Below are 17,600 nucleotides of genomic sequence, written 5' to 3' on the forward strand. Positions count from 1 at the left end.
GCTTCTCAGCCCTTGCAACACCTCAGTAGAGCTACATAAGCAGGCAATCCAGCCTCATCCTCTGCCTCTCCTTGTGTGGGTTTATCTCTGAATCCTTGCAGATTTCTCTTTAAAGCTGTCGAATATTAAAGGAGTTTGGATTTCTCTCATCTGCGCTGGAATTTTACCTTTAATTACTTAGAACAAAGATTTTTCCTACTCTAATTAAACACCTTTTGCCTAAAGTGTTGACTATCTGTGTCTTGGCATGATCATTTACTTTAAAGATTTTAAAAGCATTTTCCCTTCCAGGCTTCAGGTAACTTGCTAGTGACAACATTCAAACATTTAGTTCTTTTCTCTCATTAAGCCTGTGGATTTCCAAAATATTTCTGGAACATGATCTTACAGTTTTCTTCCTCCTTCCCTTTCAACCCAAATACAAGAGAAAGTACAAAATACAAAACCAAAATGTTTTCCCTTGTCTGACTTGGATTTTTTTGGGTGGCAGGAGAGTGGAAGGGGTGAATACAGAGTTCATTAAAACAGCGATAGCAGCAGTCAGAAGTAGAACAGGCAGGTACAGTACTGCCCAGCTGCTGTAATCTTTTACATTTGACCTTCTGCTCAGCCTTACTAGGTACATCTGCGCTGTGAGGTGGAAGAATGAGCCAAGCTATTAACAAGTCAAGTTGCTAAGGCTTCCTCACACAGCATCACACCGTGAAGGAGAAGCTGCTCTGTGCAGAGTGTGGTATAACTGCTGCCCAGTTAGCATCTCACACTGTTTCCTTAAATCCTTTTGTCCCAACGGCACCCATACACTGATTAGTAAGGAGGTTAGAGCTGGCAGAAGTTACGTGAGAAAGTGTGAGAGAAGTCATACGAATGTGTCAGTAAAAGTAGGACAAGGACTAATTTTTTGCTTGTTTTCGTACTTTCCAGGGCATTGCATTTCTCATTACACCACCCTCTGCTAGTGGGTGAATTGCATCAGTGCAGTCTCTCTAAAGGAGAAGGCCTGATCCTCCCTCTCCAATGGGTGTCCTGCTGCTGACTTCCAGACTGGGTGAGTCAGACCCAGTGTGTGGCTGGGGAAGGGGAGGCTTTGGAAGACAAATTATACTTTGTTAAGTGATTAGAAGACATACTGACTTAAATAAGCACCCAGCTCCTTTTTACACTTGGAAGTTTTTCATGCTGGTGTAGTTATGCCAGGAAACTCCTCCTACATAATTGGAGTGCTTTTTGCCTGCAAAATGCATTCCAGTTTGGCAAGCAATATAAGCCATAACATCAAACCCACCATTTTTGCTGGTATAATTGTGTCTACGCTAGGGCTTTTGTTGAAGTAGTTATGTCATATAAATCACCCTACACAGCATAAAGCCTTCAAGTGCAAACTGAAATCTTAAACCTTGTGTGCCCGGCCAGATGTTACTGTGCTTTATGGAAAACCAAGGTATATTTGTCAGAATTTGCTGACCACAGCAGAGACAAAGTCCCATTCAGGATTGTATTAGCTAACCCTGTATCCAGTCTGGTGTAATCTCATTCGGTTTTTGCATAGCTGTGATTGAACAGGGACCCTTTAACTTGCCTTAAACTATATCATATATTAATAGGGCCAGGGTGATATTTACTCTATTTCAGCTTATTTTTCACTAGCTTTACTGACATGTTTCTTCCAATGTACATTACTTTGGTTGTCATCTCAGTTAAATGTATTGAGTAATTTTTCCTTTTAGGCTTTTCATATTTGTTTGGTTTTGATACCATGAACTGCAAGCATATCTAAGATACCAATGAGAAAGAAATGCCGGCCACTTTGATGGATACCCTGCTGGATCTCTAAATACAGACTCCCTAAAATTTTGGGAATATATAAAGTATTTGCAAGCATTAACATAGTAGATTATCAATACAAATGACAATAATATATCTTCTTAGCCAAGCATCAGTTTCTAAGGGATGTCATTAGGCACACTTAGATTAGTTTTCCCCAGCAGACCGTAATTCAGTCTTGCGTTTCTAATAGTCTGCTGCATTTTGTTTTTCTTCCTCATGAGTGTTGCTAGGTTTCCTCAAAAATGCAAATGCAGCCCTTCAGGAAACAATGACACAAGTTTTTATTATTGGCAAGGCTAGGACCTGAAGAAGTCAGAGAAGGTTACTTGTGAGATCACATGGAAAAACATTACTATCTTACAGATACAGTGCAATTACTACTCACTGCAAGTACGAAGTTCGCCTCCAATGAAGCCCTGGAACCAGGTTTATCCTGGAATCAGTCACAGTTTGTTACCAAATTCAGACGAAGTAGATTTAGGCCTATGCTAAATAAAGGAGAAACCTCATTTATCTCTGAGATACAACTAATTCTGCAGTGTGATGTGGACCTGCTCAATCAGCTCTGCCTCTTTTACAGATTTTGAGAATGTCCATGATGATGTTTAAGTACTAGCTAACAGTGTGATAGCTGAACAGTTTGTTAGCAACAGCCAAAGCAGTAAATGAGGAACACTATGTCCTGGTGATACCACTAACAAATGCGACTAGACAATGTAATTACCCAAGTTGGAATTAAATCAGGACATTATACCCTTGTTACAGATAATACCAAGGGATACCTTCTTGCCACAGATAGGGTTTGCACCTCATCCTATTTAGGTACCATTACTCATGGTGTGTTTTTACAGTCCCTTGCAGAGTCTGTCATGTTACTGTGACCTCTGTAGGACTTTACAGGAAAATAATCCTTTGAGAGATCACTGCAACCGGCGCTGAAAGCTACAAAAAGGACAAACTTAAAGGACAAACCAGGGACCAGGTCTGTAGTGGAGCCTTGGCATGTGCTTTTGATCATGGGATACACAGTAGATGCAGTGGCTGAGGTTTGCAGAGACCAGACACTTTGGTATATCATCATATTGGTTTTTGTTTACAAAAGCAGTAAAGGACTAGTGGCTGCTATTTCACTTCAGGCCTTTAGAGGCTCATATTAAAACAACAAAATTACTGCTTCACAACTCAAGCAAGAAGACCCAAGAGTATTTTTCTGAAAACAAACAAGAGTGATGCAAATGCAATTTTAATGCTGGCACGCAACCTGCATGTGTACTGCACCCATTACTTTTGCTTTGGTGTCAGTCTGAAATCACAATATTTATAAGCCTACATAGTAGTTTAAGGTCAATCCTGCTAAGCTAATAGTAAAGTTTTCTCTGACCATCTATTTACCATCTATCAGTGTCACCACTATCACCACAGGAGAATATCATCTCCTCTTTGCTCTGAGAGTTTGTTGTTATCCTCTGCAGCACCAACTGATTTCCCAGTAGAGATAATAATAAATAACACCCATAGCAGTTATATAATGCACCTGCAATTTTCAAAGAGAAGACATAACGAATGATGCCCTTGAAAAGCAGAAACTTTCTTCTTCAAAGAATACTTTGTGTAATTTTGGTAAATAGCCTTAAAAAGTATAACTTAGGTGAAGAAGTGGGAACTAGGCAATTCAAAAGACTCACTGGTGCTTGTGTATCCGTTACCTCCAGACTATGGCACGAGCCTAGACCAGGTGAGTAGTGACAAAGTTGTTGTTGCCTGGCAGCCAAGGGGAGGAAAGGTGGTGGTGCTCCCCTCTCAGGCTTTTCATGAGCTGCTGACCACTATACAAGGACCCGAGACTGAACAATGTATGAGATTAATCATCTCTTTCAACTCTGATCAGGGAATAATCCCTTTTGATCAGGGTGGAGAAGCAATTGCCTTGCATGGGAAGCCAGTCTCGCTATTGCCCAATCTGTACCTACCATATGAAAAATCAGTACAGGCAGACCTGCAGCCAGTCCAAATTGTCAGAGTTTGGGTCATTGATTTCAGAGTAATTACCATCACTTATGCTGCAAGAGAGCCAGCGCAGCAGGGTTTACATACATTGATGTCAGCCTGAAGAGTGCTATGAGCACTACATACATTTATTAAATATGACTACTCTAGGTTGTTCCATCTTATAAAGTTAGAAAATATGCTTCTCAAATGAATCCCTTGGATTTTTTCCCCTCTTACTATATCAGATTTTAAGCTTCCACATTAATTTTACAGCACACAGGGGCAAAACACATAGGTTTAGATTTTATTTTAAGTGCTTTATGGCATTTCTTTGCTGGAAAAGTACTTTTAATTTTTCTTCTTTCTCTTATTTTTCTTTTTCCTTTTTTTTTTTTTGTGCATGCATTCATTAACCCAGTCTCAAATTCTGATATTTCTGGCCTTCACAATCTTTGGTAGATACAAACAGGATGTAAGACAGTACTCACTGAACTCCCATTTCACTGCAAACTTGTAATTTGCCTCTATAAACCACATAACCTGTTCTTCTGCTAGTGTAAGGTATGTGGCCTCAGCAAATGATATATTAGAGTTTAATACCATTAATATACAAGACAAAAACCTAAGAAAAAGTATACCTGTCCTTACACATTACAAGACACACAGAGAATACCTTTACTAACAATATTGAAGAAGCACAGTTGCAGCCTCATTGTGTAATAGCAGCCATTTCTATTGCTCCACGGTACATTGAACCGCACCAACAGACTGTGATTAATGAAATTAACTAATTAAAACCTTCTCCAACCTGATTTGAGATTTAGTTAGTCAAAGCAGTTGTTTATTTCCCATATGACAAAGCAACAGGGGGTTACTATAATTGAAAAGTAATAGTAAATAATTTGGAGAGTATGGGCTTTATGAATGTTTACTGAATGTCTGAGCAACAGATTTGAACAACCCAAACTCATCCAAACATGAAGAAAACTCCATGTTTCCCTGCCCTTAATTTCTGGATGCCGTAATGCCCCAGTGGTTCAGGTCTGCTTCACTGTGCATGAGCAGATGGGACACAAAACCCGCATGACTGGGGCTGCTGGCCAAGCTCCCTGCTTGCAGCACACCTCTGAAGCAGGCAGCTGGCAGAGCCACAGTGCTGTGGGGCACCCAAAGACAAGCTGGGAGAAGAGCCTGTGCAAACGGAGTATTGAGAACCTGGGATGATAACAGACCTGATTTATCTCTTGTCTCAAGGCTGGCTTATGGTCTGCACATTGATCAACCCAAACAGCACAAGTCAGCATGGTAAACAGCCCCACATTTGCCTTTGGTATCCTTAATCAAGATGCCTTTCCATCTCTGCAGTTGCCATGACTATTTCATATTAATGTGGTAGCACACATCTTTTCACCTGTCTAGAGCCTTTAACACATAAAGCATATAAAATAAACCTGCAAAGGGTCTCATCCTAGCCACAGTGGTAAAGAGTTTCTCATCATTTACATGGTACTTTTTCAGCAAAGAAATACTTATCTGGGGGAGAGGTGCAGGAACTTACTCATCTACTGACTTCAATGCTAAATAGTGTGCCTGATCACACCTCCCAGAAGCTTCTCTATTGCTGATTATCCTACTCTTCCAGCAGCTCAGCCTCCTGATCAGGGATTTATCCAAGTAACATGCAACTTTTCCAAATAGCATTTTCTCTTGCAAACAGCCATCTCATCACTGATCAATTCCGTGCTCATTAGTGACTCTGGCTTCACAGTGGACCAAGTATTTGCTTTGTGTAATTTAAAAAGATCTGGTGCTTTCAACTGGAGCTGCAAATTAAATTGCCGGAATCACAGAGCAGACTTGGGCTTCGAGGAAGAAAGTTCACTCGAGTAAAAGTTTGATGATCATAATGGAAGAGAAAGTAAATTTTGCCTGGGTTGAATTTCAGCTTGGAGGAAAGGCAAATCAGGAACATGCAAAGGCTTGAAGGATAATTCCGTAAACAGAAAAGGTACCTTATCAGATAAGCTTTCACATTAATGTTTTTGTATCCAGTCCCATTCAAAAGAAGTTAATTTCTTTGGTGCCAACAGATCGTGTTAAGATCAGTTCTGAACCCCTGGAGAAAGATGTTGTGGTCGGCAGTCTCTGTTTCTGAGCCACGACTGAATCCGCAATGAGGAGGACAAAGGAAGGATTTTTCAGCACAACATGAGTGAAGAGCCTACAGTCCTGTGAGAAGACTGTTAGAGGAGCAGGCCCCAGGAAGCAAAGTGGGGACTAAAGAGGGAGATAGACAGTGATAGAATTCTGAGTAGCCTGTCACTTCATTCTGTTTTTTAACTTTGTTCTTGTTTTCCTGATGCTCTCCACTGTTTTTCCTTCTCTCCCATTCATGTTGTGTTTGAGAAACCATTCCTCTCCATGGACTTCAATGCACTTTGGATAAACCCTATAATATGTTTGCAGTTTGTTGATTTTTTTAACATACTTGCTTCACAGTCTTTGTGCCATATTTTGCTTCTTCAGGTGAAACAACAAAACTTTATCATTTGGTCTATTTCCAAAGAGGGGCGAATCATAGAATAGTTAGGGTTGGAAGGGACCTTAAGATCATCTAGTTCCAGCCCCTCTGCCATGGACAGGGACATCTCCCACTAAACCATGTCACCCAAAGCTCTCTCCAACCTGGCCTTGAACACCACCAGGTATGGAGCATTCGCAGCTTCCTTGGGCAACCCATTCCAGTGCCTCACCACCATTACAGTAAAGAACTAATACTCTGCCCTTGTCAGAACTAGCATGCCAGCTCATCTTTTTAGGCCTTTAGAAATCTGTGCTCCTCCAAACATAGGTTTTCACTGCTGTTACATGGACAGATTTACAAAACAGTAAATTGCTTGCTCCTTTATGCAAGAATTATGATCACAGAAATACAGTGAATTCCTTATTTTCCCTGGAAGCTGTCACTGAAAAAAACATTTTATAGAACCTGATGTGACTGATTTAGTGTTATTTTATAGGAATACATGGATTCTGTATGATGGCTCACTTTTAAGAATGTTTACTTTTTGAGTAGTGATCACTATATAATTATCACTATTAATCCAAAGGAGGCTTACTCCTCACAGTGTATTGATGGCTCATCAAAGCCCATTCAACTTTCAGTAAGGAAAAAAAAGTTTTTGTCTCCTGATTTAACCTCATGAGTAACCGCAAAGAAGCAAACAAGGAGGAAGGATGACTCAGAAGTTGTTTCTCTACAGCAAACACTCAAGATTGTTAAGAGACTGTGCCAGTATTATTGATCTGAAGATAAAGAAATAACAGGCATTTTCAATGTGGCAAACAGTGAGGTTAAAATACTGAAGAACCCTGCCCATGTATATTAGATGTTGGGCGATTCCAGACCAAAATCCCAAATTAAGTTTTGCGTTGTTTATTTTTTCCCCTACAGAATTAACCAGCACTAAAATATTTCACCTATCTTAAGATACCAAAACTGCTCAAGTCTCAGCGAAATTGAGTGCCCACAACTGTAATGTGATGGCTGCTTCAGTAGCCCTGCCAAGGAGACCTCGCCAGCAGGGCTTCGGGGAGGCTCCAGCTCAGTGGTTCTCAAACTGAGATTATAATACATATATCAGGACTTCAGTTATTCTTTCTTACTTTCCTTCCCCGTTTTCTTATTGGCTCTGGTATCAAAGACCTTCACTTTGTAACCCTGGACTTCAGAATAAATTCACCCAGCCCCCCCAGGCCCCAGTGGAACAGGATTCCTTCCTTCCCCAGTGACAACACACTTAAAGTAGGATTCTCTAGGACATGGCCAGAAAAACAAAACCACACAACTGCAAATACCCTACAAAGGGCATACTGCAAGTGGGTCAACTAAACAGGGGAACGTGGGTCAGCGACAAATGATTCTCATGTCTGCAACAGTTCCTCCTAACTGTGTCTGCACATCTGTTGTGCCATATCTCTCTCTATGCTTGCTAGCAGCTTTATAAATCTCTGGGCCACTAAGCAGATTTTCTCTTCAAAACCTGTGGCCCAAATTCTTAAGAACACATTATGGTCCCTAAAAGGACAGAGTAGTGCGTGTGTGCATGCATGTGTTTACATGTTTGTTTAAAAAGCAGGGATGATGACCTAAATTATGCTGCCTGTACGTAATAATCAGTGGAAATTTGCCTGAATAAGAGCAAGAGCACTAAGATCTCTGGTGGGTTTTTTTTGTTCTTGGGTTTTTTGTTTTGTTTTTGTTTTGTTTTTCTCATCTGCATTCAGTACACCTTATGTTGGTTAACTCTGTGAACAGTATAAATAGTGGAAGTCAGGGAGTCATGCCTAGAAGCTAGCAGCCATGTCCTCTGCCTTCTCAGGTCCAGAATGCCTCCTATTAAAGACTGCAGCTCAGCTTTTTAATTGTTCCTCATACAGACAAGAGTAAAAATATATTCCAGTGTTTCTGAACCCTAGTCTTATATTGACTGTTGTTTTTCTGAGGAGCATCCTTTCCCCTCAAAATGCAGTCCAAAACAGCAAGAGACCACACAGCAGAGCATTACATACAGGGGGCACTTGATGAAACTACCAGCCAGTGGTTTTGGAAAGACAAATTGTGTATTTCAATTTGATTGAGAACATCCTAGGGATGTTGGAATGGAAGGATTTCTTATATTGATGGCATGGGCTGGGAGCTCACTCACCCAGTCCTGTTCTGTGGCCTTAGATGGCAACTCCTAGCACCACCTTGGGCAGATTAATTATCTCCTGGTTACATTTAGGAAAATCAGGTGAATGGCTTTCCAAAGATTTTTTTCAGAATCCTCAGTGATGTGAAATGATTAAATTAGGATTAACAATATTTCTAAAAAGACACACTTCTTCAGTCACAGGTTGGTTGGTCCCATACAGGAATTACCAGGTTAAATTGTACAATGTAAGCAGAAGTTCAGTATAGATCATACAATGGTTTGGGTTGGAAGGGACCTTAAAGCTCATCTAGTTCCAACCCTACTATGACCAGGGACACCTTCCACTAGACCAGGTTGCTCCAAGCCCTGTCCAGCCTGGCCTTGAACACTGCCAGGGATGGGGCAGCCACAGCTTCTCCGGGCAACCTGTGCCAGTGCCTCATCACCCTCATAGTGAAGAGTTTCTTCCTAATGTCTAATCTAAATCTCCTGCATTCTATGGTATGGGATTTATTGTGCTGTCTTCTTTTTTTTCCTTCTTTCCTTCTTTTTCTCATTTGCTTTGAAGCCTCAAACGTTAAGTGACTTACGGCTCAATCCAGCAAGACAAATCCTACTATGGGACAAACCCTAAAATAAGATACTTGAGGAGAGATCTTTGTCAACAACACAGAGAGTAGCTGACCTCATCAAAAGAAACTTTTTTCCATGTGAGCTTTTAGGTTCAACCATCTATCAAAAGTAGATCACCCAATGCTGACTTAAGGCAGTGGTAAAGCTTCCATTTGACTTGAGTGACTGAACCCATCAGCACTGCTCTTATTCATTTAGGAATTTGCTGTATGCCTGTAGTTTATTACTGTGTCATCTCCAGAAGAAGCATTGTTGAAGAATGACATAGTCCTTCCTTTATAATTTATTGTCCCAATAAAATTAATCACCAAGTTTCCAGCTTGCAGAAAACTCCACAGAGGAAATCAAATTCTAAAGATGACCCGTTCTTATCAGTGGCAAATGCAGTAAAAAGTGAATCATTCATTGCACAGGCCTTGATGCAAAATATAAATGAACTTGGAGTGGCAATCAAAATTTAGAAGTTCATATTTCACAGAAGACATCAGGATATGGAGCTGGAAGAGGTGGTACTGGTTTGGAGGTGGGACCACACTTTCAAGTTTTGGGTTTTCTTGGTTGTAATGTAGTTTGCAGTTGTTCTAGAATGCAAAGAGCAGTCTACTCAGGGCAACTGTGATCTCAATAAGAGAGATGCAAAACTGCATGCCAATGGCTGCAGTCATGTGAGTGACAACACAGAAAACCCAATCCAGCATTTGCTTTGAGTTTAGCACCTGTGAATAAGCCACCTCCCAAAGAAACATGATACCAAGCCATGATCTTGCATGGAAGGGGGAATAACTCACAAAACATATCAGGCCATGCAATTGCTCTGCAACTTAAGGCACTACTCCACCACTACAACTATTGCAAGGAAAGTTCTTAGGCTCGTGAGCAGAGCCATGAGTGAATGCTAGGGTGGTTTGTCCTAAGCCCTCCATCCATGAAGCTCTGTTTACAGGGGTAGGTTTGCCAGGACCTAGGAGGACTGTACTCCCCTTCTGCTGTTAGTGCTACTTGGCACAGCACGCACATTGTGTGACTCAATGGGGAAGTGGCTACACCACTGAGCAGCTTCTCCCTTTGCTCCATGACGCAATGGCATGCTTTATAAACACTGATGTGCAGAGCCCCATAACTCGTTGTGATATGGATTTTACTACTCCATGAAAACTCAACAGCCTTCATTTTTTTCCAATTGATGTCAAAGAGTTTTGAAGAAAAAAAAAAAAAGTCAATGCCAGAAATTTGGAATCCCACTGCCCATTAGATTTAAATCCACACCAGTGCTGTAAGAAAAAGCCCAAGGCTATTCAGCTGAGTGAATAAGGAATATAATTTTCAGGACTCTTTAGAGGCTATGCAGAAATCAATAGCACCATCCTAACTTTGCCATGGTTAGATCACTTAAACTCTTCATCCTCCCTTATTCCTGCCCTTAAAGTGAAGAATGGCTGCTCTTATTACAGAAATAGAAGACAGAAATAGAACAGAAAACATGGAAGTTTTAATGAGTTAATGTTTTTCCAACACTGGAATTATGTAAAGTACTCTGAAAATGCTGAATGTTATCACCAGTGCTGGAGCAGTAGTGGATGGCAAGAGTGCCAGCAATCATAGTTAAGAAGGAGATAAGAAAAAGCTGTTTCATCAGAGATGGAACCAAAATTGAAATGAGTTCAATCTTTACAAGCCAGTTGTGGTATCACAATTGCATGTTCCAGCGCTTGCTTAAAACCCCAGACATTGTGGAGTCACAGAAACTATTTGCTGCTTTTCACAATTAAGAGAGCACCTCCTTCATCTCCACAAACACACCTCACTGTTGCTCCTACTGGCTCTTCACATACAACTTGCAATCATGTATTCTAAAGTCTCTGGGCCAGAGAGAAAGAATTAGTTCAAATGTCTTATGGAGGAGAGATTTACAGACTTGGTTGCTAAATGCTGTGCTTCAGCCTAGGCTGGTTTTCCATGGCAGATTAACAGATGAAAGCTACCAAAACTTATTATAAAGTACAGGATAAGAAATTCAGCTAGTACAAAAGTAATTTCAGTGGGCCTAGGATAACATCTATGTTGAGGTTCTGGCCATAAACTAAGAGGAAGCTTGCCAACAGAGCTTTTCCTCAGTAACTGCTATCTTACAGAAACTAGGGCCATCCCAAGTAATTTCTTCCATTAAACCCCTCTTCCAGCTCAGAAGTTCCTTCCTTTAACAGTAGCACTGGGAAAATGTGCCCAACAGCATCAGACCCATCTGTAACAGTAATTTAACTGCCCAGATCCAATATTAGTATTTCAATTTCTGCACTGTGCTTATCAAAGAAGAGACCCAGCTACAATCCATAAAGAAACACATTTTTCAAACCCATCTGAGCTGACACGTTTACTGAAGAACATTATCTGACTCACTGAAATCAAGATCCAATTCAGCAATAAAAAACATAGGGAAAATAGGCTCTGTGTCTTGCCCAGGATGTCAGTGGGCTTCACTCAATGATGAAACACACAGATGTGCCTAAACTCATGGCACAGCAGATACCAGCAGTTAGTCTTGTCCTTGTAGATATCTTAAGTGTGTTCTTAATTTTGCTCATTTCATTGATTACAGTAAGATCAGACTATTTACATCAGTAAACATACATATTTAGTCAAATAAGCTTTTATGCTAAGATTATGCCCTGTAGTGAAGTTTGCAAAGCAGCATTGCTACCAGAATATGCAGCTCTGTGCCATCAGCTGCTATGTAACTATTCAACCATTTTAGCAGATGATATTTGCTCCTGGTGCTGATACATGCACTCTGGTTTAAATTAAGGCCGTGCTTCATTAATACCCCTATGGCTGAAATCCCTTATGTGTTTGCAGTGATTTAAGAAATATAAGCATTAGAGAAAGATGGAGTTCATATGTTTGGGGTCTTTCCTTCCCTACATGCACATCTGACTCCCCTTTTGCCCACTGCACCTTGAAATACACCATTTGCCCAACCCAAGTCCACTTTTGTTTTTGCACACCCCAGGCCTGGCCTTGCCTCCCCTCCTGCCTACCACCTCCTCCACCCAGCTCTCTATCTTCATCCCCAGTACATGTGTGCACACAGATGTTACCTTTCTTCTCGGTACCCCAGTTGTAACACACAGGCCCTCAGGAGTGTTAAGTGGTGGCAACTGTCGTGGAAAAGTGCCTTAGACACAGACAGAAATCGATGCTAGTGCTCCCCCGCCACCAGAATATGGCCCATGTTTATGGTTTGGGTCATGGTCACTAAAGAGCCCAGCAGAATAATATTTTCGTGTTACTCACTTCGTTGTAGCATTAAATTTCATTACACTTATAGCTTTCATAGAAAAATATAATGCTAAATATAGATGAGAAAAATATATAGTACATACAGAAAGCATCCTGTAGGAACCTATCAGCATCATTTCCAGGTACAATATTTTTCTGATTATAATACAACCCCTCTATATCCCCATATGTTCAGGGTGACATGGTATAAGCCCAACATAGCATCAAGGAACTTATCTGCTCCCATCTTGTCTGCCACCAGCCACATGAGAGTCATTTATTTAAAAGCAACTTTGAAATATAAGTATTTTGACCTCAAGTACTTTGAACCTTCTCCAGGCAAGAGGATCAGGTGAGTATAGCTCCATTGCCACCATGACATGAGGAATAATGTTATTTGATCTCAGTCTTTTTGTCTTTTCTAATGCTTTTGTCTCTATTGCCTATGCCTCCTTTATCTGGTGTCCAGTATGCTCAATAAGAGAACCTGGGTGCATTGTCTCAAAGAAATAGCAATTTATTATTAAACCTTTCTCTATAACAGCCTTCCAGGTGTTGAGACAATCTGTAAGCTAAGCATTGATGTTTATCTCTGTAACACGGTACTACTGCATGCAACATGGCAGCTAGACTGCTGCACAAGCCTTTCTATGGCTTTAGTTTTGGGTTGGTTTGTTTTTTTTTTTTTGAATTGCCTTACAGTGGAAAAGTGCCTTTTCTGCTGAAAAAAAACACAGAATTGGTCTATGCTTAAATCCCTCCTTTGTGCCCACTTCTGGGCAGGAACATGTCACCACACAAAACTTGATGCTGATTTTAGTACTGTACTTAACCACCTTTGTAATCACTCAGCAGCTGGAAACTGAGCTAGGTTTAGATCTGCCACTTGCCATTTGCAAGCCACTTGATTTCTTGGGGCTTACATATACCTGCATGTCATCTGGCTACTTATACAAAGGTTGTCCCTGGAAGAGGAATGGGGTGGGCACAGGCTGAGGATATGCTGCTGACAAAAACTCCCCAACATGCTGGAGTAAGATTTTGTGCCCTGCAGATGTCAGATGAACCTTTGGTGATTACATCTCCTGCGAGTCACAGACCAGAACAGCGAACAGCCTGAGAAGATGGCTAAACCCCAACTGCACTACATCGGTTTGATGCACCCTGGTGATACAGCACCAGAGTTGCCTTTCATTCCTAGCAGGAACAACAAAAGCCCAAGTATCCTTTTGAGCCCTGTTGTGCCACCATTTGAAGTTAAACAGACACAAAATTAGTGTATTAAGACCAAACAAGACTTTTACAAGGCTGCGGAGAGAAAACTATGGAGAAGTGCCAAAGCCAGCAGATTTACAGAAAGGTGCTGCCCTGAAAATAGCTTCATGGGTAGGAAACATTCATTAGTACATTCGGCCTTTATCACTATTATTACTGTTATTTTTTCTCTGGTCTGTAGTGACACACAAAAAGCCCTCCTGGGGGCTGTAAGCTATTGTCCCAGTCACAATACAAACAACATAATAAAAGCAAGTAACTCAACAAACACTGGAAGAGTCCAGGTTCCTTACGGGTTCTCTTTCTTGTGCTCATTCATGGGTACAATCTGAGGTGCTTTTTTTGACTATTAACTAGTGTATCTCCCTCATGAATTGTTTGGTATCTACTAAGATATAAGTTCATCTGCTGCCTTTCTTTCTGCCATGCGACTTCAGGGCTTCTCTCTGCTCCAGCTAGCTTCCTACTTGCACAAAACTTCAGTAATCCAATTAGCTTTGAGCCCACTCTCCATCAGCCAAATTAAATCAACTGGTATATTCAACAGTTATCTGAGGATGTACAGAGCATGATCACCCAATTTCCTGAGGAAACCAGACTAGCAATTCCTACTTCTAAGAGCTAATCACTTGGAATGGATGCACAAAATAAATGGGAGAACAGGAAGTGAAGAAGATGGCAGGGAGGATGAAGTTCAGTAATAAAACAAGTATATATTGTGCAAGAAAACCATCATTAGTCACAGCCCAGTGCTGACACAAGGCACCAGCTTTGCAACCTGATGAGGCATTTAAAGGAAGGAAAGGCAGTCAGGAGAGAGGTGGCAAGGTGGGATTTTGTCCCAGGTTTTCTCATATGTGTAAGGCACCATGGGGGGAAACTCCACTTGAGGGAAAACTAAGTACTAGGAAGTGACTGAGCAAAAGTGGTTATGTTGAAAAAGCAGGGACCAGCTTCTGAACACGTTTCTAGCATGGTCTGTGTGATTGGAGACAGCTAGGCTCTCACCTTCATGGGTGGGTATTGGAGGTTTGGATGGAAAGAAAACCTGAATTTAAAGAAATGTGCTAATTCTGTGGCAGGTTTTTGGCTGATGTGGGTCTGGTGAGAAGCAGCAGAAGACAGGCTTACTGGTGGGATATGTAGGCCACAATGACAGAACAGACAGGAAATGAGAGAATACAATGTGCTGTGGAGACAGGAGTACTCACCATTCTGACTGTCTCATACATTTGGACAAGGCAATGTCAAGTTTTGCATTTGGTCATTTGGAGAAGAGTCTAGAATAGATAAATGTGAGAATTATGAGCTGAAGCTATGAAAAATCAGACACATGCTCTGCCTCTAGAAAACCTTCTGCTCTTCCTCCTTTACCTGCCTCAAGAGCAGGAGACGGCAGACTTATCAGCTCTTCCCAGTTTCCAGCTCTCTGCTTGTGAGCTACCTTGCTCCAGGAGATTTTTTTCCCTGCTAAGCCTGATGCTTTAAGGCCCATGAAGGCTTTAAAGCTACTTACAGATTGCAAAGTGACCTTTTTTAGACTTCAGACTGAGACTGACTCGTGAACTGAGAGACCCTGAATGCAGAGAGCAAATTCTCTTCCATATTTCTCAACTGTCACATATTCATTAGTTACAAACAATAAATGTCACATGGCTTGCAAAATCTATATCTAACCTATTTAAGAATACTCAATGCTTGTGGTACAGTTTATATCTTAAACTATTTTTGGTCTCAACCAGTGTTTACTTGTTCCTTGACTGCAGGGATGCTACATATGGGAGGGAGGGGGAAAGGTAAATACTGTATGTTGTACACTTTTAAACATGGAGACAAGAGAGGGGGTAAGCCAAAGGCAGGTCTTGGATGTGAACCCAGGAGGAATGAGGATGGACTCATGCATGCAGCAGCAATTGTGGCTGCAGTGCTTTGCAGAAAGTCTATGCTTGCTGGCTGCTTGTTGCCACATTCTAGGCAGGAGTATTCCCTGCAAGCTCCATCCTTACTCTCTGTCACACAGCTCTGCTCCCAGTACCCAGGAAGGGCAGGACAGGAGGCAGAGTAGGCAAACATAACAGGGCTCCCCTCTCCTCACCAGTTCACTAAACCCACATTTCCTATGCATCTGCTAGCGCAGATCAGGCTGAAAAATAGCCTCCATAATGGCCGAGTTTGTTTGCTTTCTCTGAGGATGTTTATTTAGTAGCTTTTCACTAATGAGTCAGGCTTTCTCTATGATCCACAAGACATCAATATTGCATGTGCTCAGGGAACTGAAGCACGTATCCTAAGCGCTGTTTATTGCGGACAGCAAGTGTTTTGTTAACAACAACAACCAAACAGGCAGGGGAGCAGCCTGAACTTCTAAAGTCAAACCAAGATCAAAGCCTGCAAAGGTTAATTGGCAGAATGCCACAGGAGCCATTCTGCAGTGGGAATGCGGGATTTACAAGCGTACCAGTAAAAGAGTGCTTTAAGCACTAGATTAAGATAAGTCCTTGCAAATGTTAATACAGTAAACCACTTTTTTCCTACTTTAGCATCAAAAAAAAATTTATATTTCCCTTCTTAAATATAGAAACACATAATCAGATTCCTATAAAATGTTTCCCTTCCCCCCCGGGAAAAGCATTCATAATTAGAAATAACACCACAGACATGTCTGAGAAATAGGTGCAGAAGGACAGAAGGGAAAAATTCATCCCTTCCCTCCCCCTGCCCTGTTTTGTGCTGCCCGTAACTATTTGCCTGGAGCCACTTGCCCCGTCTGCCTGTGCTGCTCTCTGGGTTAGTTCCTCCTCTTCCCATGAGGAAACAGGCATTGCCCCATGCTGACCCAGGGCTTGGGGACCCTGAGGTTATTCTCTAAGCACAGAAATCCCCTGATGCAATCCCTGGTAGCCCTGTGTACCTCTCTTTCTCAGTGATAACCCCTATGCCAAAATCAAGGGGGTGGCATTGAGGAGCCCCCCCCAAAGTGTGTCCCCAGTGCTGAGGACATGTCACCCAGAGTGTCCCTTTGCAGCCAAGGGAAACTGCTGTAGGAGCAAGGCAGCAAGCCTGGCTCACAGCCTGCTGAAAATGGTATGTGGAATGTCCTATTGCTATTGCTTGAATGGTATTTATAGACACCATCAATCACAGAGGTCCTAAATGCATTAAACAGGTTCATTTAAAGACTAGTGTTCTTCCATACTCCTAAAAAAAGCTCAGAAAAAAATGATATCAGTATAGCCCTCACCTAAATCTCATGGATTCAAATAGCCTCTGATGCTCAGCAGGGCTTGGCTTATGCTCAGGCTCAGCCCCTTCCTCTGGTGCCCATCACAGGGATGGGCAAGCAATAGGAAACAAGCCCAGGTTGACCTGTTGTTTTACAGTGAGCAGGTCTCACAGTACCCTTACCTTCATAAAATCAAGATTCAGTGGAACAACATTAGTACAGAACTAATGCAGAATAAGCTGGAATCGGCCTCAAAAACTTCAGGAATGGTTAAAAAAAAAAAAACAAAACTAAATCAGAACAAAGCACAAAGACACAGACCCATCTCCAAGCCACAGTGAACATCTGACCTCTTGCACTGCTTTTAAGCTCTACCCTCCATGTGTCTCTGACCATAATTGGGCACAGCTGAGCTCCCTCTGCTTGCCTCCAGCCAGGAGGAAGTCTGAAGCACCAAACACAAAACGTATGTGAACTACAGACCCTGCTAAATGAGCCGTGAGCAGCGCTCTTCATTCCTGATGTGATGGCACTTTAGGCAGTGTGAGAGTGCTTGCAGGGGTGCAAGTTTCTTGGGCAAACCACTGGCTTTTTGGTCATCTGAACATAATTTTTGCAGGTGTAGCAGATGTCCCATAGCCTAGGACACAGGGATAGCAGCAGGCAGCACTGCTGTGCTA

General features: G+C 41.7%; 1 long non-coding RNA gene across 3 annotated transcripts; it reads right to left on the reverse strand.

The window, feature by feature from the left end:
* Positions 1-1,968: 1,968 nt before the first annotated feature.
* LOC134173193 (uncharacterized) lies at positions 1,969-17,393 on the reverse strand. 3 transcript variants are annotated; one of them, XR_009968162.1, is made up of 3 exons: positions 17,103-17,393; positions 14,909-14,977; positions 1,969-3,881 (listed from the first exon to the last, which is right to left on the reverse strand). It is a non-coding gene; the product is annotated as an uncharacterized LOC134173193 (long non-coding RNA). The 3 variants fall into 3 exon arrangements; XR_009968163.1 differs by having other exon boundaries at positions 1,969-3,887; XR_009968161.1 differs by lacking the exon at positions 1,969-3,881 and adding an exon at positions 13,915-14,248.
* Between the last annotated feature and the right edge of the window lie 207 nt (positions 17,394-17,600).

The sequence above is a fragment of the Pezoporus occidentalis genome, unplaced genomic scaffold (assembly GCF_034315485.1).
Source record: "Pezoporus occidentalis ecotype Australia unplaced genomic scaffold, CSIRO_AGI_Poc_V1 ctg50, whole genome shotgun sequence".
Classification (NCBI taxonomy): domain Eukaryota; kingdom Metazoa; phylum Chordata; class Aves; order Psittaciformes; family Psittacidae; genus Pezoporus; species Pezoporus occidentalis.